Source organism: Nymphaea colorata, chromosome 12, assembly GCF_008831285.2.
Source record: "Nymphaea colorata isolate Beijing-Zhang1983 chromosome 12, ASM883128v2, whole genome shotgun sequence".
NCBI classification, from domain to species: domain Eukaryota; kingdom Viridiplantae; phylum Streptophyta; class Magnoliopsida; order Nymphaeales; family Nymphaeaceae; genus Nymphaea; species Nymphaea colorata.
Genome location: NC_045149.1, coordinates 8,196,471 through 8,221,617, shown reverse-complemented (window position 1 = coordinate 8,221,617; position 25,147 = coordinate 8,196,471).

Here is a 25,147-nt window from a genome sequence, read left to right as displayed (position 1 = left end):
TGCATGCATATAATAAGTATAGCTCCATGTCATGTTCAAGTTTAATAAGTATAATTTTTTTTATTTCTTCCTCCATATGGTTTAATAGCATTTGCATGTTACATTTCCTATGTTGTTTTGTTTATACTTGTCATGAATGATCACTTGGTTCCTTAGGCTAGTGCTTTGTGGTGAATGCGGACGTGCAAATTATGCGTAGACTGTTTAGGATAAGATAGTTTTGGGGATTACCTTGAGGGGTAACTGCACAGTTTTTCTTTGGTTACATGCTATTTTACTTGTTGTTTTTGTTTTTTTTCATTATTTTTATGAATATTATATACTTGGCATTTTTTATCCTGAAATTTATGCATCCTGAAACTCATGCTTCTATGCGTTGCTTGGCTTCACCTTGCTTTGTAGGCTTAGCCTCCTTGCTATGCCTCATTTCATTTAGCAACCTCGCCTCTTCTGCACTTCCATACACACAAGCTTTCCCTGCCCAACACAATGCATTAATTTAAACAAGTTGCTTATACTATTTTTTAGATAGACTTGGATATGTTGTTATCTCGTCAATTTTCTCAGTACTAATTACATGGAATGAGTTTTAGCTACCTGCAATTTTCTTAGAAGAAGACATATATTGTCAGATGTAGTTCCCTGAGACATTAGCTAATGGAGTACCATTAAGCCATTCATAATGACTTCAATAACATACAAAATCATCCATGTATGTAATACTCTTAGCAACCTAGGGAAGTAAGTAATACTAGTTGATCAATATAATTACCATAATTTCCTGAACATCAGGTGATCTTTTGAGCCTATAAGCAAAGACCAGATATGACATATAGCGAAGGGACAAAAGGAAAATACAAGCGGCATAAAATAGATGGTTGGGCGGGCAGGTATGTAGGAGTTATGTTGCCTAGCCTGTTTAATTTCCATGGGTTATAACACTTCGGGACCATAAAAGATAAGATCACAACATTCAAGTTGAAGGGTGTACCATACCCCACCCAGCTCCTGATGAGGCCCAGGATCTTGGAGGCAGGGGGAATGAGGGCGTCTTCAGATCTTCTTTTGGTGATAGATCCTTACCTGACAAAGAATATCAGCAATGACAAGTTGTTTGTAGATTACCACTGCATGGTGGAGGAGGCAGGGGGATAGAGAAATGTGTACACATACAATAGGGAGAAGGTGATGTCAATCTATATAGACAAAGTTGAGACACTACACACTGCAACTCTTGTCAACCAATATGGATATTGGTCTTACTCGAAACAATGGAGGTTAAATTTCCTCGGATTGTCAAATAATTTTATGACGAGTGATGGGTGGCCAACTAGCTAGATTATATTTATGGTGATATCAGATGCTAAATCAATAACTTCCTGAATGGTTATATTTAAACATAAATGCGTATAAACGTACTTTCCTATTTTTTTTTCCTAGTAATCTTTAGTTTCCCAGTTTATATTTCACCTAGTTAATTGGAGATATCGTTCCTTGATTTTCCAACCGAGTTTGATTGAGAACAGGAGACAAAGGAGAGATTACTGGTGTCGAGGAGAGAAAGTTAAATAATTTCCTTTTCCTTTCAATTTTAAAATTATAGGGTTCTAAGACCCAAATTAATTTTTAGAATTTTCTATTATATTCCACCTTATTTGCTATTTTTTATAGCGGCATTTCTATTTTAGATTTTTCAGCTATGGAAACCTTTAGGACATAGAACACATCCATTCTTTCCTCAACCCATACAAGCAGCCTGAGGGGTGTTTGGTAATAGTGTATGTACTTCAAAAATGAGTACAATCATGAAACACTGCATTCCAAGGAACACAACTTCTTGCTATCGAACATCCCATAAGGGTATCTTTTTGATGCCCCCAGAAGCTAGAGGCGGCATTAGTTTATCATGAATAATTTTTTTTGGACAGGATTCATCTGACTGAAAATCCACAATGAAGCTTCTTGAAACTGAATAACCCATTCAAGAATTTCTTTAGTTCTAATTCATCATGTCAATGGAGTGAATGAATCATTTGTTTCTTGAAATTTCTCTTTCGATACAAAAAAATCTGGTTGCAAAACATCATGGTTGCAATCGATAGACATCTTTCATTGTTCCAACCACAAAATAGCCAAAAGAATCACAAAACTAAATTATGTTCCTATTGTATGCATTTATAGAACCGACCACCTTCTTTTATGTGTAGTCATAAAAGGAGAGAAGTCATCATAACTACTTTTCCATGTGTTCAACAGCATATAGTAGTAGTGCTATCACAACTTTCAGCTGGGGGACTTGCAATCCCAACCATCAAACACATTTCAAAATAAAAAAGCTAACCTAGGTTGGTTGTTAATGCTATCAGAATTGGCCTGAGCCAACTCATCCAAATCAAATCTGTGGCTTAACCAAACCAATCTGCTTCCATGTGTCACGTTTCAACCAGTTTTCAACTATATAATTTTTCACATAAAATTTCATTTATTTTTTAATGCTTTCGCTGATTTGCAACCAGATTAATCGCTTGAATGACAAATTAGAGCAGCCTCGCCAATTTGATTCCTGATCCGATTTTTACTGCAGTAGTTTAATTAAAGAATGTCTTGAAGACACTCTCCATCATGTTTTATTTTGTAGTTCCAGTCAAGAAAGGATGTTGCCCTCCATTATTCTGACAATCCCTTAAGAACATCTTAATTTTTAAGAAGCAAGTACTTAGTCATTACAATTGTAAGAGGTTTTCAGGACTAGCAAAAGTCTGAATTTCTTGACTGTAAATTTAATTAGCAATTATAATAATCCATTTTATTCCATTAGCAGTAAAAAAAAAACAAGAGTTGTTGTTATTTATATATTAAAGTCCTATTTATACATTAAGGGGGGATTTAAAACTTGTTTCTCTAATTTGATAAGGATTTCACATTTATACAATTAGTTTTATAATGTTTTAAAATTCATAGGGTAAAACTAATTTTCGTGAAATTTGAAGTTGCTCTTGTGGAAAGTTAACATTTTGCTTGAGAAGTCTCTATTCCTTGTGTGGTCTTAGGGGACCTTAATACCTGCCTTGGCCATTGGACAAGTCAAGAAGGGAACTGTATGCCAGAGATCGTCAAACTTTCAAACAGTTTTTTGAGCAATGGAAACTTTTGTGTCGTTAGTGATCCTAATTACACTGTAACTTGGTCTAATAACAAATGGGGCATCGGAAAAGTATATTTCAGGCTCTAATTGCATTTTTGATATGGAAAATAGCATACAATTTTTCGTATGGTCAGCACTGATGGCATCTAATTGCATAGACTGGGCCTTAGTTAACACTAGTGCTGTACAAAAAGCTGAGCCAACTCCAGCTGAACTCAATCTTGCTCAGTTGCTTGACTCATTTGAGCAAATCGAGCTGAAGCTTAACTGAGTACTCGAGCTTATAAACCAGTCGAGTTCAAGTCTATAGAAGTATGCTCCATTGAGGTCTTTAGGATAGAACTCGGCAAGATGAATCAACTTATATTTGTCAAAAGCAGGAAACCAATTCTTTGGACTTAAACATGCCACTGAAAGAAGAAGCTTTGTATTTGCCTTAGTGAAAAAGTTGTTCAACTCTTGAAGTTGCATATAAATAACAACATAAAATACTTCAACATGACAATGATGCAAAAATGTAATCCTTTCATGTATACATCTAAGTCATCCTTGAGGTGTATAGATATCCTCTAAATCAGGTAGATATATATCAAATTTATTGCAAAATATAAAAATTACACTCATAAAAGAGTCCCAACCATTATCTCTCAAATCTTGAAGGCATGTTTTTCATACAATAACTAAATTAATAGCATTTACAATATCTTGATCTTTTCATTGGAGTGCTTGTGAAAGTGTGTCATTTATCCCAAAAAGTTTATACATCAAATGCAAGCCACATATAAATTCAAAATTTTGCAATGTATGTATCGTGCCTCCCATTTTCTTTTACTTATATTTTTTGTAATAAAATCTAATGCCATAATCATAAAAGGATACATGTTGACTAAATTGACTGAAGCATTATAATGAGAGCTCTAGCGAGTATCACCAGGTTATTTGAGACTCATCTCTTGATTTAATCCTTGTCTTGTTTGAAGTTCACTTAACTCAAGTGCTTCAACAATTCTCACGCATTCTGCTTCTCGAATAAACTCAGACCTTTTGCAAGAAGTAGAGAAATTTGACAATCTAAATAATATTCCAAAAAATAACCTAGATACTAGATAATGTTCAATAATAACAACTAGTGCCAATTGGATTTGATGTGCAAAACAATGAATATAATATGCAGACTCATTTTCATTTAATGTAAGAGTCTTTAGTCCATTAAATGCTGTTTTCATATTGCTTGCTCCATCATAACCTTGTCCCTACAAACTTGCTATGCTCAATCCATGCTTGCAAAATGTTTCTTTTACCTTTCCTTTTAATGATATGACATTTGTCTCAAAAACATGTATTGGGGCAAGAAATCGTTCAACTACTTGAACCCTTTTCATTAACAAATTGTAATAAAATTGCCATTTTTTTTTAGTCAATATATGTCAAGAATCATCAAAAAATAGAGAAAAAAAGTACCATCAAGATCCTTCATGATTGCATTTGTAGTTTCTATTGTATATGCTCTTGCAATATCTTTTTATATATCGTGAGATGTCAGCTTGTTATTCTATAGAGCTTCAATATAATTTTACCAATTTGGCTACTAATCTTTGCAAATGATTTCAATATCTCGATAAAATTTTTTCTATTGAAAAAGCGTTCACTTTCATCATGCCCCCGAAATGGTAATCCTTGCCTTAACAATATTCTTATTACATTGATAGATGCCCAAAAACAAGTTTGATATTCATTCTTTTGTTGGTCACTTTGCTTTTAAAGCATTGTATTGCTATGCTTTCTTTGTTGCATTATGCTTGTACACTTCATTCTTGCTACATTATGATGACTGTTAGGGCCCCCCAATATATAAATCAAATATCTTCTTCTCTTTCCAATTGTTAAACCTATCAGATACAAATGCCTCCCTAACGAATTTGTCAGTATGTTCAGATATAGGCATTCTCACCCCAAACTTATCCATGCATATTCATAAAAAATAAAATAAAAAAGAATTACTATATAAAGAACATTAATCTTTATAGTTTTATTTCTTTAATTTTCTTATAGTTGTACTATCAAGAACAGACGTCTCTTAACAATTGCATCATTGGTTCAAATATCACCATAAGTGCGGGCTTTTGACTTGTCTCAGTTATCTCATGTCCTCAACAATGTCTTCTACTAAAGCATGTAAAAAATAAAAACTCACACACCATAACTGCAGAATTTTGGCCTGTCTTAGTTATTTCTTGTCCTAAACAAATATTTTTTACTAAAGCATGTAAAAAAACATACATCATATTTGTAGGCTTTCGGCCTGTCTTAGTTATCTCCTGTCTTAAACAAATATCTTCTACTAAATCATGTGAAAAGTAGAAACACATACACTATAATTATAGGCTTTTGACCTGTCTCAGTAAGCTCTGGTCCTAAACCAATATATTTTACTAAAGCATATAAAAACATACATTATATTTGCAACTTCAGTATACCTCAATATCCTTAATATCTTGAGGAACTTCTCATCAAAGTTTTCGACTTTGTTTTCTTTTGTTGATCAATTGCCCTGTTCATTACAATAACAAAACAGATAAAAGTTGGTAAGCATTTTCTAGTACGCTAGTAAAGCCTAGCAAAGGAAGTATCGTATAACAAAACGGTACCTGAATATGCTTAATATCTTGAGAAACTTGTCATGAAAGTCTTCAACTTTTCTCTCTTTTATCAATCAAGCTACTATTAGGATCTCAATTGTCTTGTGCATTATAAAAACATAACATATGAAATTTAATAAGAAATTTATAGAATCTAAGAGAGTATAAGAGATAATAATTTCTGAGTCATGTTGACCTATGATCCTATGATACTCAATTTGTATTTTCGAGGACACCTTTAACAGCTTTTTTTAACTTAGAATCCAAGAAATACACACAAAGAATCCTTATGCAAAACTTCAAAGTCAGCATACACATACTCACATATATGTACACATGGAGCTGCACCTTGTCTGAGACACCTGGATGAATATATATATGTTCACCTGTAGATGGAAGCAATAACCAAACAGGAAAGAGTTATCCAAGTACGAGATCATGCATTATCTGCCTAATCAATTATGATTATCTTGCATATCAAGTTGACAATGGCATTCTAACAAGGGAATTGTTGCTTGAGTAGCTCAGTTTATATGATTCCAGTACTAAAGTAGTGAAGTTTAGATTTACAAAAGAAGGAGCAAGACCAATTGTTTTTTTCTGTTTCTTTGATTAAACTGATATTTTTACTGTTCTCAACCTAAGCCTCATGTTTGACACAAATTATCTGATACAATTTTTACTGAATTAACCAATTCTTTCATCCTGTTTTGGATGGAAAGTGTAATGCCCAGTTCAAGATTTTTTTTTATAATGTTTGGACATAAGAGAAGAAAAAATACTAAAGAATAGAAAGGAAATGGGAAAAAGGAGGGATTAACTTTGTAGAGGGAGAAGAACAGAAAAAAAGAAAGGGAAGGAAGGAAGCAGCTATAAAAGCTTGTTTGGATAAGAGGAAATGAAAGGAAAGAAATTGTTAAAAATGTATGTTTGTTTACAATAACACCCAATAATATTATTTTGATAGATTTGTTTTTAAAAAATATTGTGAATATATCTCTAAATCTCTCTTTTTTAAAAGAGGATAAGGTTGATCAAATTTGCATGTGTCAAACATATTAGTTACTGACTGTTAATGAGTTTACAATTTCGTGAAAAATTTTTATGATGAAAATATCAATGTATCTTGTCAATTTTTAGCAGTTCTCAAACCGTGACGAACCATAAGTCCATAAAAAGGAAACCTGATGATGGTTTTATGCGAAAGCTTCATGATAGAAATACCACTCTTTAAATTATGCAGCAATACATCAAGGGACGGAGATGCATGTAAAAATTAAGACAGACTGAAAGAAGATATGAACAAATCAATTTGCACAAAATAATTCTCGTGAGTCAAGTTGTTCAACAAAATTGGATTTCGGCAAACAAGGGCGGAGCCAAGAATTTTTCATGAGGGGGGCGAATTATAGTATCAAAAATTTAAGAGCGGCACGAAGATCATTTTTCAAAACATTTATATAGGATAAATGTATATATATTTTAAATCTACATGTAAATTTATGAAAAATAAATTGAAAGGGGGGGCCATGGCCCCTGCCACCCTCCCCTTGGCTCCGGGCCTGTGTGCAAAATTGGAATCCCCAATATGACCGATTAGAAAGACACTGCTACCATCAACAATCAGTGGTCGCCTTCATCTAGTTAAGCATAGTTCCAGCCGATGGTATTGGTGAAGGCAGTGGCGGAGCCACCTGTGGGCATAGTGGCCAATTGCCTGCATCATTCCTACAATGCTATTTATTTCTATATTGATATTTCAAAAAAGTTTGCTCATTTATATTTGTGAATACCCCTTAAGGTGCGAGGGCTTTTTAATTAGTTCTCCTCTGTGGACACCATGTTCATGCTGCAAGACAGAGAGAAATCATTGGCTATATTCGTTTTTTTTTTTTTTTGTAAACAGCCCATCTATTTCCTCCAATTCTCACCATTTTTGGATTGATTGGAATTAAACTTATCTTTCCATTCACTCTTTCGTCCCATTTTCATTCTCTTCTATCCAAACAGAACGATTTTCAATCATTCCCTTCGCCTTCTCTATTTCCCTCTATTTTCTTATAATCATAAAGTTCATCCACGTTACCGATGGAGTGGAAACTCTGCTAATTTTTTGAATTCTTTATTTTGATTCAAAGTCATAGCTCCAATATGCATTTTCCATTGCTTTAGTAATCATGAAATAAATAGAATAAACCAGCATGATGTTCCCATAAATTGCCCATGGGTATTTTTAATATCACCTTCCTGTGTCGTAGTTGTAAAAGGGGAAAGTTACCCCAACACTCCTTTTCCATGGATTCCATGGCATGTAGTAGGAAAGGGACAATTTTCACCCAAAGGTGCATGACTGATGATCTCACCTATCAAACACATCCTAAAATAAAAAGAGAACAACCTGGGTTGATTTAGTAGAAAGAAATAACCGTCGCCTTCACCGTGGCACTACCAAGGGTACGGCACCAAACCCTTATGTGCAGTTTAATTAGAATTGGCCTGAACCAACAAATTCGAAATAGAACCAATGGAAAGACCAAACCAATGTATGCTGTGCGTGGGTGATATTAGCTGTGTCCTGTGTCATGCACATTTCAACCATTAAGCGTTAGGTGGTCGCCGCTATAGAGTTATAGCAGTGATACGTTCCACCGCTACATAGATAAAAAAACAAATCAGTTCCATGTGGGTGAGGACTTAATGGCACATGTTGTAACCTGAATATTGGTGTTATAACCTGAATATAGGATACTAATATGGGTATTATATATAAGTGAAAGCAATAGAACAGTAATATGTCACTCCCACGGCAATAGAAACAGAAATGTTTGGACAAAGGGAAAGAGAGGGAAAGGAATAGATGGAAGGGAAAGGAAGGGAAAGGGAAAGGCAAGGAATGGGGAGGGAAAGGAGAAAAGGAAAGGGAATGATCATCAATTCCTTTTCCTTACAATCTCTCCATTTCCTTCCCCTCCCTTTCTTTTCTTTCCCTTTGCATCCAAACACAGTTATTAGTTTTCCTTTCCTTTCTCTCCATATTAATTAGTCATCCAAACACAGAAAATACCTTTCTTTCCATTCCTTTCTCTCCCTGTCCCTCCATCCGAACAGGCTGTAAAGGCAAGAACTCATCTGCATAAAAATGGGATACACCCAAAAGAAAGTGTGCAACCGGAAGAGAAGTTACTCATTCCTTTTCCAAAACTGTTTTTATACATGTCTATACAAGCCGACACGAATCACGCAATTGCAGTAACGGCTTGCTGGGGGGAGGCCCACTTCCTTTATTAAAACAAAAATGCCTGTACAGAAAAAAAGGAATAACACACAAACCATTGTGCTAACCTTCACTATCCACAAAATGCAGAGGGCCGACTCAACCTCCTTGACACAGAGAACAAAACAAGCTCTGGATAAACGTTAGCCTGCACAAAAAATGTCACTCCTCTCCTTAAGGTGAGAGGAAATGAACAAACCCTAGTGCACATCAGGATCCCCTTTTCCCACCTGAAAACATGTCCTTAACTCACTCTATAACCCTGCAAAACTCCATCCAGGGCCTTCTACCCTCCGTATAAACATGAAATCTCCGGACAAGAGCATCCACCGATGCAACAATGATAATCGTTCCTGCATGCTCTTTGTGATACATTACAATTCTTTCAAGGGCAGAAAATTCCCCATCCATCACTCTGCCTCTAGGCTTCAACAACAATGACAATAGTTCCTCCATACCCTTTGTGATACATTACAATTCTTTCAAGGGCAGAAAATTCACCATCCATTACTCTGCCTGTAGTCTCCAACAGAATCGACATGTACCTTTCAAGCCATTAGTCTGGTATGGGGATCCAACAACCCTCAATCGCCCATCCACTTTCACATGTGTGATTTCAATAAACAAAGAGTTTGGAGGGCTCTTACGCACATCATCACACGTCATGTTTGAGGTTCTTCAGACCCAAGCTTTTGCCTTAACCTCCAGCGGCCACTGTAATCCAAAGCAGCTGTCCACACGAAATTTCCAAATGTCAGCTTTTTATGCTGTTTTCATCAAAGGAAAGGTCTTTATTCAGCAACTGATTCCGATGTCACCACAGCCTCCAACAAACCACAAGGAAAGTGACTCTCCAGCAGACTTTTCTCCAACGGCCTCTGATCTTTTTTCTTTTTGTACCCATCTCCTTAGCTCTGTCTGCGCACTTAGAAGGACCAAAGAACATTCCATATTTGGTTGCAGTCCACTGACTGGAGTCATCCCATCAAAAAAGGAAAATAACGTAAAAGAACCAAATGAAAGAAAATTCAAAATAGCAGACAAAAAGAAAATTTACGGCCACATAATATAGAGGTCTGGTTGTGGCTCAAAATTTGTTAACAAGCTTGTAGTACGCATTCATGATCGAGTTTGAAAGGCACCGATGGTGATCTTTCATAGGTATCAAGTCATGCTGAAGCTTGCCAAACTTGGGGATTCGACTAGAATCCCAATTTTGTATACCCTTTTCAAGCTCCCAAGTTCTTCCATCCAGTTTACATCGCGCAATTCTGGGAAGACTATTGTTGCGAACCTAAGAGACTTGGACCTTGGATATACTTAAATTCCAACACCCACAATATCTAAATCCAAATAAGCAATAGCTTTTGCAGAGAAAATCTAGCAGAGTCTCAGTACCCCAAATGTTTCTAAATAATAACTTTGACATTCAGTCTCCTTAAAGAAATTTCAATCAACACACTAAAACACGCTCAGTGAATTTCAATCAACACACTAAAACATAGTGAACTTAGTGAAACAACAAACAAATGAACTACCACTTGAACAATAAACACCTAACATTTATGAAGAAAATGCTTCAAATAGGAAATAACAAGGAGCCACACAAGAAACTGATCACCAAACGAAGCTCATGCGGTAAGCTTTTTACAAAGCTGAAGCACTTCACTCCCATTCGTGCACCCACACACTTCACTAGGCTACACTTGACCAGCACACTTCCTCCACACACAAGACAGAAGGGTCTGCACCCATTTTATATTGGTGGGATGTACAAAAAGAGTTCAAGATGATTTTTCATGTAACATTAGCAATTATCAAGATTACCAATTACATATGCAGAATGGATTATTGAGGCGGCTGAGCAAGATATGTCTTGTCATTCTCTCGCTGTATTCAAGATGGATATCTGCTTGGACCAGCTGCACGAAAAGAGTTCTGGGATGATTTTTCAGGTAGCATTAGAAATTACGAAGATTACCAAGTGCATATGCATATGCAGGACGTCCATTGTGAAGATTATTAGGCTGTTGAGCAAGATGTGCCTTGCGATTGTCTCTCCATTCAAGACGGACATCTGCGTGGATCAGCTGCACAAAAAGAGTTCTACAATGATTTTTCAGGTGGCATTATCAATTACCAAGATTACCAATTACATTTTCAGAATGGGCATTTTGAAGACTAGTGAGGCTGTTGAACAAGTTGTGACTTAAATGATTTTTCAGGTGTTGTTAGCAATTACCAATTACCAAACTTGTGATTCTCTCTCTATTCAAGATGGACATCTGCTTGGACCAGTTGCGCAGAAAGAGTTCCAAAATGGTTTCTGCTTGTATCAGCTGCACAAACGGCTGCATTAGCAATTACTAAGACTACCAATTACATTTGCTGAATTTACGCGGTTTGTTGTTTATGGGCAATTTTCGTTGTTCCTTTCTAGATGCTTAGTTATACTGACCGTGCAATTGGAAATTTGATTGTTCTGTTTCTTGCTTTCCTCTTGATTTTCTCATTATTTAATCTTAGGATTATCGCCTGTGGTGAAAGTAACATGGCTTGACATAAAACAGAGTGTTGTCTTGAAAACCTGGACGCTATGGGTCTCTCTTCCTCTCTCACAAATTGTTAAATTAACAGGAAGACATGCCTGCTGTCGGATGTTGTTGATCGGTGGGATTTTCAAAATTTGGCAACTATTTGTTGCAAAAGCACTTGATTAGTAATCACACGTTAGATTATATCATGAAAGGACTTAGATATGTTGTCATATATATAATATCTCATCAATTTTCTTATCAATAACTAGTCATAGCTCTTTAATTTCCATAAGGAAGAAGAGATCTATCTAATGAAACACCATCAAGCCATATTCATACCGACTTTCATCTGTTAAACCTATATTATTTTAATTTTATTTTAATTACTTTTAAAATATTTTCCATCTATATCGGCCGATTAACCAATCGGCAACCTCGATCGCCAACTTGGTTCCTGAACATATTTTTCTGAAAACAGCCTGCAGGTGGATATCCACCTTGATTTTATTTATTCAGATGAATCAAAGAATCAATACACCAAAAAAAAAAAAAAGAGAAACGGAAAAATTAGACAGTAACAAATCAATTTACATCAACACAGAGGCAACCTCAGCAGTTATCTCTCCTTCCCAGATGTGAAGAGACTATAGTCAACCTGTTTAAGCATCAGAAGGTTATGTTTCCGTACCACTCGCCCTTCCAAACAAGCTCTCACTTTGGATTTAGAGCTAGAACAGAGCTTAATTCTACTGACTTAGTGAAGTTTAAATTCTTGAAGAATATTGTTGAGCAGCCAATCTCCATTGTGGGCACTTGTCTCAAAGAGGCAGAAGGGACTGGAAATAAATTGTTTGCCTCTGGACCAACGGATCCCATATGCAATGCCAACTTTATCATCCTCTTTGCCACAAACAATTTGGAACCGCTTCCCTGTCATTGGTCTCTGGCCATTCACCAGCACAAACTCCCAGTTTGAACCACATCTTACACAAATAAACGACTGAATCCTTATTCCTCAGTCAGCAAAAATAATATTCTGAGTATTTTCTCCAAATCAGTTCATCCTCCGGAGAGATACTATTTAGCGTTTTATCAAACATGAACCTATTTCTTGAACTCCATGGGCACCAAATGATAATATGGAAAGTAACTATCCAACACTTGTTAACCCAGCCTTGCTTAAACCTGTTAGAAAACTAGGCCTTTAATTCAGCAATAAAGTTTCTGTGGGGAATTCTTTTCCTCTTGAACCTCCTAATCACCATTGTCCACAGCTTAACTGCTAGAGAGAAAGAGAACAATAAGAGCTCAGAATCTTCCTCTTTGTGTTTGCAGATGAAACACCTGTTAGCACAAGAAAAACCTCTGCGTTTCAGTCTATTTAGTGTGGGAAATCTGTCAACAGAGGCTATATACACAAACCAACATGATCTAGGGAGGCAATCCTTATACCAGACCCATTCACGCCACTTTTCAGCAGGAAATTTCATTCTAATCATATTCCATAGATCACCAAAGCTAATTTGCTCAACAGATTTTAGGACCATCCGTAAGATATCCCTTCCCTCTTGCAGCATAGGTCTTTTAATGTAGTGCTGTTTCAAGAATTCTTTATATGTAGGAAGTATGATTAAATCAAACTGGAGAATTTCTGAAACAGAAAGCTTCAAACTTCCTTCAAAAAAAGCGAATTCCTTTGCTGCAAGGTATGAGTGGCAGCAAATTGATGACCAGTGATCCTTCCAGGATTCAATGTCGCCTGCAGCTATTTCCCATTTCACATAGCCATTAATTTTCGACCATCCCCATCTCGCACCTTTAAAAAACCAAGAAGCTTTCTTAACTCCCTTTCTAGCCCAGCAGTTATTTGAACAACACACTTCCAAGGCTAGTTTAGCTAGACAAGCTCTATTCATAGTTTTAATGCCATTTGTTTAATGGAACGATGCCTTCATGAAGAAACTCCCTGTTGCGTTTGAATGGGAAGATCCAATTGAGACAGAATGTTCCCAATCACCATTCAGATATCCACTTAACCACGTCCAAATGTAACAAAAGTAAGGGATCTTCTGAAAAAAAAAAAAAAACTAGCTAGTGGGATGTGATTTTCATGACTACAAATCTATAACAATTTACTAGATTGATGGAGGACTTTTAAAAGTTTTATAGAATTTGTTAAGGATTTCACACACACGATGGTGAGGTCTTTGTGTAAGATCATTTGGTGGGCCGACATATGTCAATTAGGAATTTCAGACATTATGGCTGTCTTAAAATAAATATCCACGTAAGTGATTGCATTTTGGGATATTACGTCATTTTAGATGGTATGAGGCAATTTTGAAATGTATAGATACCAGTACGCAATTACGGATTCTTTGATGGGCGGAATTCGTAATTGTCCTCATTATAAAATGGTAGTGGTCCCTGGGGTCGTGCAATGGTTGCCTGAAACGTTGGTTTCTAGGGTTTTCCTCTTCCCCATCTGAGAGAGACCTCAAGCGTGCCGCAAAGACCCTGGAAGACCCTGCTGTGATCTTCCCGTGCACCAGTTCAGATGGATTCAGGTACACTTCTGCTTCAGTTTAAGGTTTTGTTTATTTCAATGATTTAGCATGAGCATGATCCTGTTTTAGGGTATATACATTTGGTTTTGTATATGCATGAAGGGGAGAAATCTCAACAATTGGTATCAGAGCCTATGTTCATTGTTGAATCGTTGATTTTTTGGCGTTCTTCCCGTCTGGATGTTCTTTTTCTTCGGCTGCAATTTTTGGTTTTCAAAAAAAAAAAAAAAATCTGGAAAGGGGGCGACGGCCTCCATCGCATGGGCAATGGAAGCCGTCGGCTTCCGATGCAACCGGAGAAAGGGAAAAAAGGGAGGGGCAACGGCCGGAGTCGGCTGTTAAGGCGGGATGGGTGGGCAGCCACCGCCGGGTTCGTGAGGCCGGCCGCTCGCAACCTGTGCACCCTGCCTTTGATTTCTGAAGGAAGGGCAGCGATGGTCGATGGCAGGAGAATAGGGCTTCGCCCACCATCGTCCAGCCACCTCCAGCCTCGCCGGGGAGTCCAACGTCGCCGTACGGCGCCGTGAGACGCATTGATGCCCACCCTCAGCCTGTCGGTGACTTCATCGCTGCCGTTGCAGCTGCCAAACAAGAGAATAGGGGCAGATCTGAAAATGGGTCGAATATCAGTCGTTTCTGACGGTTTCCAGCGGGCGTCGGCCCGCCATCGCGGCGGCCGACGCCCGGCCCTAGCAGCACCCACCGGCGCCCACCCAAGGCCCCCGGAGGTCTGCCAAAGGTGAGTCTGCCGTTCGGCGTTAGGCAGGCGAACGGCGGTTTCGGTCGAGTGGAGACGACGCTCGGGCGGTCGAGCTGGGTTGGACCGGTCGGTCTTGACAGACCCGATCCAGATCCATAAGGCTTTAAAAAAAAATAATTTGCCCGCTCGCCCGCCGGCCCGCTTTTGATTTTTCGGATCAGGTCGGGTCCGACGGGTCCTGTCGGACCCGACCCGTATCTTTGGTTTGGTTTTTTAACACAGAACCGGTTCATTAAGTTTAGAACCGATTCAGTTCGTTTTTGAACGGTTCGTCCAATTTTTGGACTGGTTCAGTCCTGTTTAGGGCTATGTGGGTGTTTTAGTTGTGGTTTAAGACCGATACGGGCCGTTTTAAGGCCGATTCAGTGGTTCTTGACCCTCTTAAGCACGATTATGGTACCGGTTCATAAAATTTTGGACTCTTTTGGTCCTATTTCATTGAATCATTTTGGTTTTAGATTTAATGTAGGACAAATTTTGTATGTAAATTTTAATTCATGTATCATGTTTTGCATGTTATTAAAATTGTCTGTGTACTTTAGATGAATGTTTGGATTATGAATTTGAACTTTGGCCATGTCTGTTGTTCGAGATGAGTACGTTTGTACTTTATGTCGCCAAAGTGACCTCTGTTGTACGAATTTGCCTGTTTTGAACATTAGATAATAGTATACTTAATCCATGCGGGCAATGATCAACCCAAAGGAGGATTGTTGTTTGGTCAGGTTTAAATATACAGGGTAATGAATATGTGATAATTTTTCAGGTTTTCATGTGAATAGCGAGTGAATCCAAAGATAGGCTAGTTGTTTGACAGGGTTAATTATCTATATTCATTGTTGACCAAGAATACCACTTGCAGTTAGTATTTCAATCCAAAGATTGGATATTAACGTTGCACCGGTACCTTGTGATGGTATTTAGGCCATTGTATTTAAATTCATTTATATTTGTTGTTTCATCTTTGTACATGTATTGATTGTGAGCATGCTTTGGTTTGTTCTTTGTACAGTGAGTTCTGCTTATATGATATTTGCAAATTTTGAGTACTATTCCTGAGTTAAATGATTCGATTTTTGAAAGTAAGAAAGGAAAGACTATTAAGGAATTTGCAGTAGACCAGTCATCCATTAAGAAACAAAAGAAGCATAAGAAAAGCCGATCAGGCTGCTTCTTTTGCAAGGGTGAAGGTCATACGAAGAAGGATTGTACTGAGTATCACGCTTAGCGTGAAGGGAAAGGTACACTTCTCACTTTGGTTTGTTCTGAGGTTAATTTAACTTCAGTACCTAGACAAACTTGGTGGGTAGATTCGAGTGCTACTACTCACATAAGTGTTTCTATGCAAGGGTGCCTAAATTGTCAAACGTCAAATGATGCTGAAAGATTCATCTATGTGGGCGATGGCAAGAAAGCGAAGGTTGAAGCCATAGCAGATTTTCGGTTATTGTTAAAGACTGATTGCTATTTGAATTTGACAGAAACTTATGTGGTACCGTCTTTTAGACGGAATTTTTTCCTCATTGGACAAATTCGGTTATTATTGGTCATTTGGAGGAAGTAAATTTAAGTTGTTTCTGTACTCAAATTTTATTGTCACTGGTTCTTTGTCTAGTAGCGATAACCTTTATTTGCTTGATACGGTTGCTTCATATAATGAAACCTTGAATGTTACGTTTAGTGGTACTAAAAGAAAATTAGCCAAAGAGAATTCAGCTATGTTATGGCATTGGCGCTTAGGACATATCTCTGAAAAGAGAATATAAAGGCTTATGTCAAAAGGAATTCTTGAGTCCATTGATTTTGCAGACTTTAATGTTTGCATTGAATGTATAAAGGGAAAATGAACAAACATTAAGGGGTTATAAGTTTTATAATCCATCCAGTAAGTCTTTCTTTGAAAAGGGAAATGCCCATTTCTTTGAGGATATTGAGTTTGGGGAGGTGATCAGGTTAGAAGCATTGCCTTTGAAGAGGGACCTGAGTCCACTCTATTCAAAAGAAGGCAATGATGTCGATCTCCATACTGAAGAACAAACTCAACAACCTCAAGAAAATCAAGTAGAGGTGCTACTGAGGAGATCCACTAGAGAGAGGAGAAATACAATTTCAAATGATTTTGTCTATCTCCAAGAACATGATGTTGATATGGGCTTAATGGAGGATGATCTTGTCAACCTCCAGCAAGCAATAAAGAGTTCTAAATCTCTTGAGTGGATGGATGCCATGAATGAGGAAATAAAGTCCATGATGGATAATGATGTATGGAAAGTTGTTCCCTTGCCTGAAGGTGTGAAACCCATTGGTTGTAAATGGATATTTAAAACCAAGAGGGATTCATTAGGAAACGTCGAAAGGTATAAGACACGTCTTGTTGCAAATGGCTTTACTCAAAAAGAAGGCATTGATTATACAGAGACTTTCTTACCAGTTTTGTCGAAAGACCCTTTCAAGACTATAATGACACTTGTAGCTCATTTTGATTTAGAGCTGCATCAGATGGATGTTAAGACAATGTTTCTAAATGGAGAAATTGATGAAACGATATATATGGTGCAACCAGAAAACTTTGTTTCAGGTGATGCAAAAAAAATGGTTTGCAAACTCAAGAAATCCATCTATGGGCTAAAGCAAGCTTCCCGTCAGTGGTATTACAAATTTCATCAGGATATAGTTTCATTTGGTTTAGAGACTAATATGGTTGATGAATGTGTATACCAAAAGTTCAGTGGGGGTAAATTTATCTTTCTGGTTTTATATGTCGTTGATATATTGCTAGCAAGTAATGATGTAGGCATATTGCATTAAACTAAGAATTTTCATGTCAACAAAGTTTGACATGAAGGTTCTTGGTTGTGCATCTTTTGTATTAGGGATCCAAATATTTCGAGAGCGTTTTCGGGGTATTATTTGGATTATCACAAAAGGCCTACATTAATAAGGTGCTTCACTGATATGACATGAAAAGTTGTAAACCAGAAAATACTACAGTTGCTAAAGGAGACAAGTTTTGTCTCAAACAGTGTCCTAAAAGTGAAATCGAATCTAAGGAAATGGAAATGATTCCCTATTTGTCTGTTGTGGGAAGCCTTATGTATGCTCAGGTTTGTACTCGTCCGGATATTGCATTTATCGGTAGAATGTTATGCAGATACTTAAGTGATCCTAGTACAGATTGTTAAAAAGCAGCCAAAAGGGTATTCAGGGACTTACAAAGAACAAAAGGTTTTATGCTTACATACAGGAAGTCAGACCAATAGGAGATCATTGAGTATTCAGATTCTGACTTTGCTGGGTGCCAAGACAGTAGCATAGCATGTTACGAGGCATCCAATCATGTTTTATGATTACAGAATTTTGTCACGGGGCTGCGCATTATGTATAGTGTAGAAAAACCACTAAGGTTATTGTGTGACAATAATTCAGCAGTCATGTACTCTAATAAGAGCCACAGTTTGTCAAAGTCGAAGCACATCGACATTAAGTTTTTGGGCTGTTAAAGAGAGGATACAGAATGGTCGGATGTCTAGAGCATATTGGGACAAACTCCATGATTGCGGATCCGCTTACCAAGGGTTTAACACATAAGGTCTTTCATGAACATGTTGTTCGTATGAGGGTGTTATCCTTAGATGATGTGCTGGTTTAGTGGGAGTTTGTATTTTGTTTGCTCTTATGTATAGAAACATATTCAGTTTTTCTGTAGAATAAAGTTTAAAGTTCTTTGGTTCCATTCTGTGTTTATGTTTTGATCTCTATAAAGTTTTAAAGTTGGACCAGTTGAGAATAGACATGTTGTAATCACATTACATGTAATTCTCATGCTATACATCCATATCAGATCTATGTCATTGATTGTGTTAACATTTGTGATCATTGAAGGTTTAGCTAATTTTAATATAGCGAAAGCCGCTTTGGTTCTGTGTTGATATGATCATGGACGAGATTGGTGAAAATGACGTTTAATAAGATAGCAATTATGAGCTCTTAAGGTTTTGTGTAATGTCTGAATGTATAAAGACATATTTGGCCCAAGTGGGAGATCGTAAGATTATTTGGTGAGCCGACATATGTCAATTAGGAATTTCAGACATTATGGCTGTCTTAAAATAAATATCCTCTTAAGTGATTACATTTTGGGATATTACGTCATTTTAGATGGTATGGTGTAATTTTGAAATGTATAGATACCAGTACGTAATTACGGACTCTTTGATGGGCGGAATTCATAATTGTCCTCATTATAAAATGGTAGTGGTCCCTGGGGTAGTGCAATGGTTGCCTGAAACGTTGGTTTCTAGGGTTTTCCTCTTCCTCATCTGAGAGAGACCTCAAGCGCGCCGCAAAGACCCTGGAAGACCCTGCTGTGATCTTCCCGTGCACCAGTTCAGATGGATTCAGGTACGCTTCTGCTTCAGTTTAAGGTTTTGTTTATTTCAATGATTTAGCATGAGCATGATCCTGTTTTAGGGTATATACGTTTGGTTTTGTATATGCATGAAGGGGAGAAATCCCAACACCTTGAAGAAGGGCACTTACAAACACCAAGGTGAGCCCTCTCTATCCCTTTGATTGAACATGTCTCATCATGTTAAGTGGCTATGTTTTTGGTTCTTCAGTGACTCCTCTGTCATCAACAGATGAAGGAAGTGTTATGTATATGTTAATCCAAAACGAAGAAGGAAATTTTGTGTTAGCATTTCTATCATTAATAGTACTCTCCATGCTAACCAAATGAAATTTATAGGGTGAGGATGTAAGTTTTTTTATGGTGGAGAAGAGAGTCAAATTTCATTCCGATGGAAGGATATTCAGTGAAAAAATCAGCATTAATAAACATCAGTTGGAGAACGATGAACCGTCAGTAAACTTCATTAGATTCATTTGATCATCAGTTAAAGCACCATTAACTTCCTTGGGTAACTTTGAAGTTTACATATACTAAACTATCGGTTGATCACTGGGTAGCTGTTTTAATTTCATGGAATTTTTTCTTCATAGTTGTTGAAATTTGTCTTATTGATTTTAATAGGATTTTTTTGGAGTGGCTGCTAGAAGTTTACTTTGCGAATCAGTTTACTGGAACATCTACGAGGGCTAACTCCTTTGACAGGCATGTATGTTGCCATATGATTTTCTCTGCAAAAATAATGCTGCAGTGTAATTTTTTTTCTGAAAATGTTCTATGGTCATTCAACAATAATCACTTGGCAGATACCTGATTGTTTCAAGAACCTTGGTGGCCTAATAAACTTGTGAGTGATCTCCTTTTTCTTTGCATAAAACACTCAAATACACAAGACATGCATTATATGCCATCCAACGTGTACCATTGTGAGAGATGCCAGACCATACCAATGTGCTTGTATGCCTTGTGCCCCTCTTGCATTGCTTTTGGTCCATGATATTTTCTGATCCCAGAGCATTTAAGTTGGTTGAGTTGTTGATAAAGGATGAGATAAAAAAGGTAAGGAATGAAGAATCCACCCGTTTTGATATTTTTCTATAGAGAAATCCAGCTTAGGAGATATTTAGCCATATTAGAGTGTAAATATTCCTCCTGACATTCTGCTACCCTCCTTAATTAAAGTGGTAAAATCAGCTACCGACATGCTTTGAATTGAAATAGTCGAGAAAAAGTTTGTGCCTGTTTTGAATAATGGGATCCATCCTCTCATTTCTGGCTCAGTTTATGGAGCATGACAATAAACGTCTTCCTATAGACATCTAACTCCTTGGTGCTCTCATTGGAATGGTTTTTTAGTTTTGTTTTTCTTGTTTGAAAAAACATAGTATTTGTGTTTTCCTACTAAAGTTGCACTGTTTTCCATGCATATCTAATTGACTTAATTTTAAACCTACCTTGAATTGAATGGTTCATTCATTCTTGTTCTTACCTTTTTGATCTCATCATCCTATTGGGCAATGGTATCAAGTCTTATTTCTCTTCCATGTTCTACAGAGGAAAGAAACATAAGAACAGAAGAAGACAGCGAAGAAGGCATTTCAATGGTAGAGAGATGAAACCAACTAAAAGTCTGTTTAGGTACTTTACATTATTTTTTTAGCTTTGTTTAAAATTCATGTTATGAATAAGATGCATGTTAAATCATCGAGTTCTAAATATATTGCGAGCGATTAAAGCATTGATTCCAAACTTTATTTGACATTGTACTTCATTAACAATTCATGATGTGGTAAAAAGCTAAAATATACTTCTACAAGCTTAAGTGACTTGTTTTTCTAATATTATAATGTTAATGAAAAACTTAAAGAGTAGACATTAAACTCAAATATTTTTTTCCATCTCATTGACCTATACCTTAGTTATTTTAACGAGTGGCCAAACTTTGGCCTTTAAAAAATATTTAAATGGCAATATGCTGCAGGAGTAGCAACAACTATCTATTGCAGTGGCTTGGTTTGTAAAGTGACTTTCACTGTGAAAAATAGAAACTTGGAATAACCTTAAGGCCCTTTTGATAAAGAGAACAATTTATAACTATTCTAAAAATATAATTCAAAGATATAGCATATTCATGAAACATTTTGATGGTTAAACTGTTGTATAAACCTGTCCTAATTTTTTTGAGCATATTCATGGAAATGGATACATGTTTGTATTGTCAAACTTCCCCCTTGGGTGCCCTTCAGACTTTATGTGCCTCTTTTTGCAATTTCTTTTCTTTTTCTTTTGTCCTTGTTTTTCTTTCCTCATTGTACTTCCCGCTTTTTCACATGACTGACCACTGCAGGTTTCTACAGATAATGAGTTTTGTATGCCACCCAATGTACAAAACAAGCATACACCTAAGGGGTGAACTGTACTATGAATATGCATATTTACTTCAATGTGCCCTAACAATATACATGCACGACAAATATTCTTAACAATGTCATTATCTCATGCTCCTGTCATAATCTGGTAGCCATAGTGTCTAAGATAATGCCAGGGGGTGGTATGAAATAATGACAGCAGCTATGCGAAAATGACAAGACATAAGATAATAGGTATGAGATAACAACAGGAGTATGAGATAATGACAGGAGTATGAGATAATTATTATGAGATAACAACATGAGAGACAAAAAAATGAAGACGCTTCTTTGCAACTCATAGGGGTATATTAGTCATAACGACCTATATATCCAGACTGATCATTTTGTATCTGCTTTATCGAATCTCAAAATCTTTGGTCACTAAGTGGCAGCATCACAAGGCCTATGCACAAATATTTGGTGCATAGGTCAGCATATATAACCCACTTGGGCTTCTACGGGCACAAAGAACTAACGAGAAAGAGATTGAGCGTGCTGAATCTACCGATGTTACAATCCTGTTGCTATATATTGATGTCAATCTTCCTATATGTTTACAAGTCCTCTTGTTCTCTTACTTGTTCCACCATAGGCATTTTATTCAAATATGAAGAACAGTGTCTAACCTCTTTGAAAAATTTAATGGACTGAGCAAAAAACCAGGAGACGACAGGTTGGGAGTAGAAAATTTGTGAATCTCTTGATCTCTATCTCCTAAAAGTTGTACGTTTAAATGACATGGCAGTATTATTCATGTTCTAAGATTGTGATATGCAATAACTAGCTAGCTTTTATGCGTCTGTACTCCCTTGGTGGAATGAGTAAATCAATACAAAAATTTATGTCCCATCAGCTTACATGCTGCCGCATGATACTTGGAAGACTTCAAGATTAAACAAAAAGACTGCATGAAAGCAGGAGAATTTTAATAGAGTATCAAGGTAAAATTGTTCACGCAGGCCTAATGGCATGTATGTAGGGATTGGAGAACGGGACCTGCACGAAGAGGACAAACACATGGAAGATTTTAGAGAGAACTGTTTTGATTCAAATTAGATCACTCTCTTGAAACCCATATGACAGTAACATGATCTTTTAGAGAAAGAGAGCATGCAAAGGTGAAAACCACAAAAAGATGTGAAAAGAAAGGAACAGATGCAAAAGAAAGAGGTACTTACAGAGGGAACGGAACCATCGCTTGGAATCTATTTCCGAAAAGTGATTCGTATTTAGAACCACCGATGCTATACGGCTTCACTCGTGAGGCCTTAAGTAAGAGACGCTTTGCTTCCCGATCCTTCCCATTTCTCGTCTTCAATTCCTGCTAGTGCAGCGAAATGACAGAAACAATGAGAGTACTGTCGAGAAGAAGATACGACACGGTTTCACTGGGTCTGCGAGCATTCAAGGCAAGGGAAAGGGTAAGGATCGGAAAGAGTCCTCCCGGGTGAAGCCATTCGGCAACGGTGGTATTAAGCACGAAACGCTCTTCGAAAATAGATTCCAAATGATCGTTCTGTTTTCCTCAGTACCACCTTCCTTCTGCATCCCTTCCTTTCTTTCTTCTTTTTCTGGTTTTTGTTTTTGTGTGCTCTCTCACTCTCTTCTTTTGATGCAATGCTGCTGGGAGAGATGGTGTTTCCACCTTTATTAGAAAAGAGTAAAAAACTGTTCAAGAAAACCAAATCAGAAAGAAAGGAAAAGAATCAAGACAAAAAAAAAAATTATTTACAGAGAGCTCCGTCCATGATATACTCCCCCTGCATGCCCAACATGGTGCATTAAAATTTAAGCACGTACATTAAATTATATCACCAACTACAAAGCATGAGCTATAGCTCTCTTATTAATTTCCATAAGGAGGAAGAGATATATCCAATGAAATACCATCTGGCCATTAATACTATCTTTCATTGCAGTAGAAAATCCTCTACTGCAAAATTGTTGATAAGATTCACTATGCCTCCTATGGTAATACTCTTTAGTAGTATTTATAGACGTACACATTAAGACTAAATCAGTATAATTACCAACCGGCATTGTTGGTCACCGCAGGTCACCTTTTTAGCTTGGAAACAAAGACCAGATGTGAGAGATAACAGAGTGACACGAGGAAGATAAGGAGAGAGGGGGAAGTTGGTTATGAGCAATGTCTGCTTCTTCCTAGATCAGCACGGCAGAGGGAAGGGGCTGGCGGAAATAGGATAGGTTGATGTGCACACATATGATAAGAAGGAAGATCATATTGGTATATATAGAGAAAATTAAGGCGCTAAGAGCTACAAACGCTTGTGAACAAATATCAGCTGGTATCTTTTCCTTCTCTTCTTGGACGTTCATCTTCATATGGTTTGAATGGAAACAAAGCTTGCTGGAGGCAAAATTGCCTTGTAGAGTTAAGTTTCTTTTATGATGAGCTACGGGCCTACCGCTGGTTTTGATCTATTGTGACATCACAGAATAAATCAATAGTTTCTAAAAAGCTTATATTTATATGTAAACGTATATCTAGTAATTACTTTTCTCAGTCCCCAGTAATCTTGAGCTTTTTAGCTCATTTTCTTCACCTAGTTAAGGATATGAAAGAGAGTTTGATTGAAAAGGGAGGCAAAGGGGGAGATTACTGCTTGGGAGGAGAGAGAACCGGATCCTTTCCATTTCTTTCACACATAAAAATAGATGGTCTTAATTTCTAAACTAATTTGGAGATTTTTTGTGAAATTCAACATTATCTGTTGTTTCTTATAATAGCATTTATATTTTAACTTTTTCAGATATTAAAACCTTTTCTTCTAGAACATTTGATCACACCCATCCTTTTGACAACTTACTGTTCCATGAATCTATTTCAAAATTGAAGCATATTCATGAAACACTTGTGATGATATATTATGAATCTTCCTTACTTCTTAAGTAGGTTCATAGGACAGTAATTGCCAAAGATGATCCAAACAGACGACCTATATTTTAAATTTTTATTTTAATTGATTTTTTATTTTTGTTTTTTATTTATGTTTTATGTTTGAAATATTTTTATACAATTGTAAATAACAGGCCACTTGGGTAAGGGGTAAGGGATAAAACCCAAACCACTTAAATCTGCGTTAAAAATATTTTAAATAAAATGTTGACCTCTTAATTTATTTATAAACACTAGTTTTATATAAATCAATGTTTTAGTTCAATTTATTTTTAGTAAAAAAATCTTTTCTACTATGAGAATTTTGATTTTGATGTGATAAAAGTCATTCGGTTTTTTATCATTAAAAAAATGCTAAAGTAAAAAAAAAAAGTAACTTAATATCTGTTTCTCATCAAATCATTCGTTAGACTGCATAAAAAATATTTAAAATTTATTTTAATTGGTTTGATTTTTACTCCTTACCAGTTTTTACCAACTTTCTTT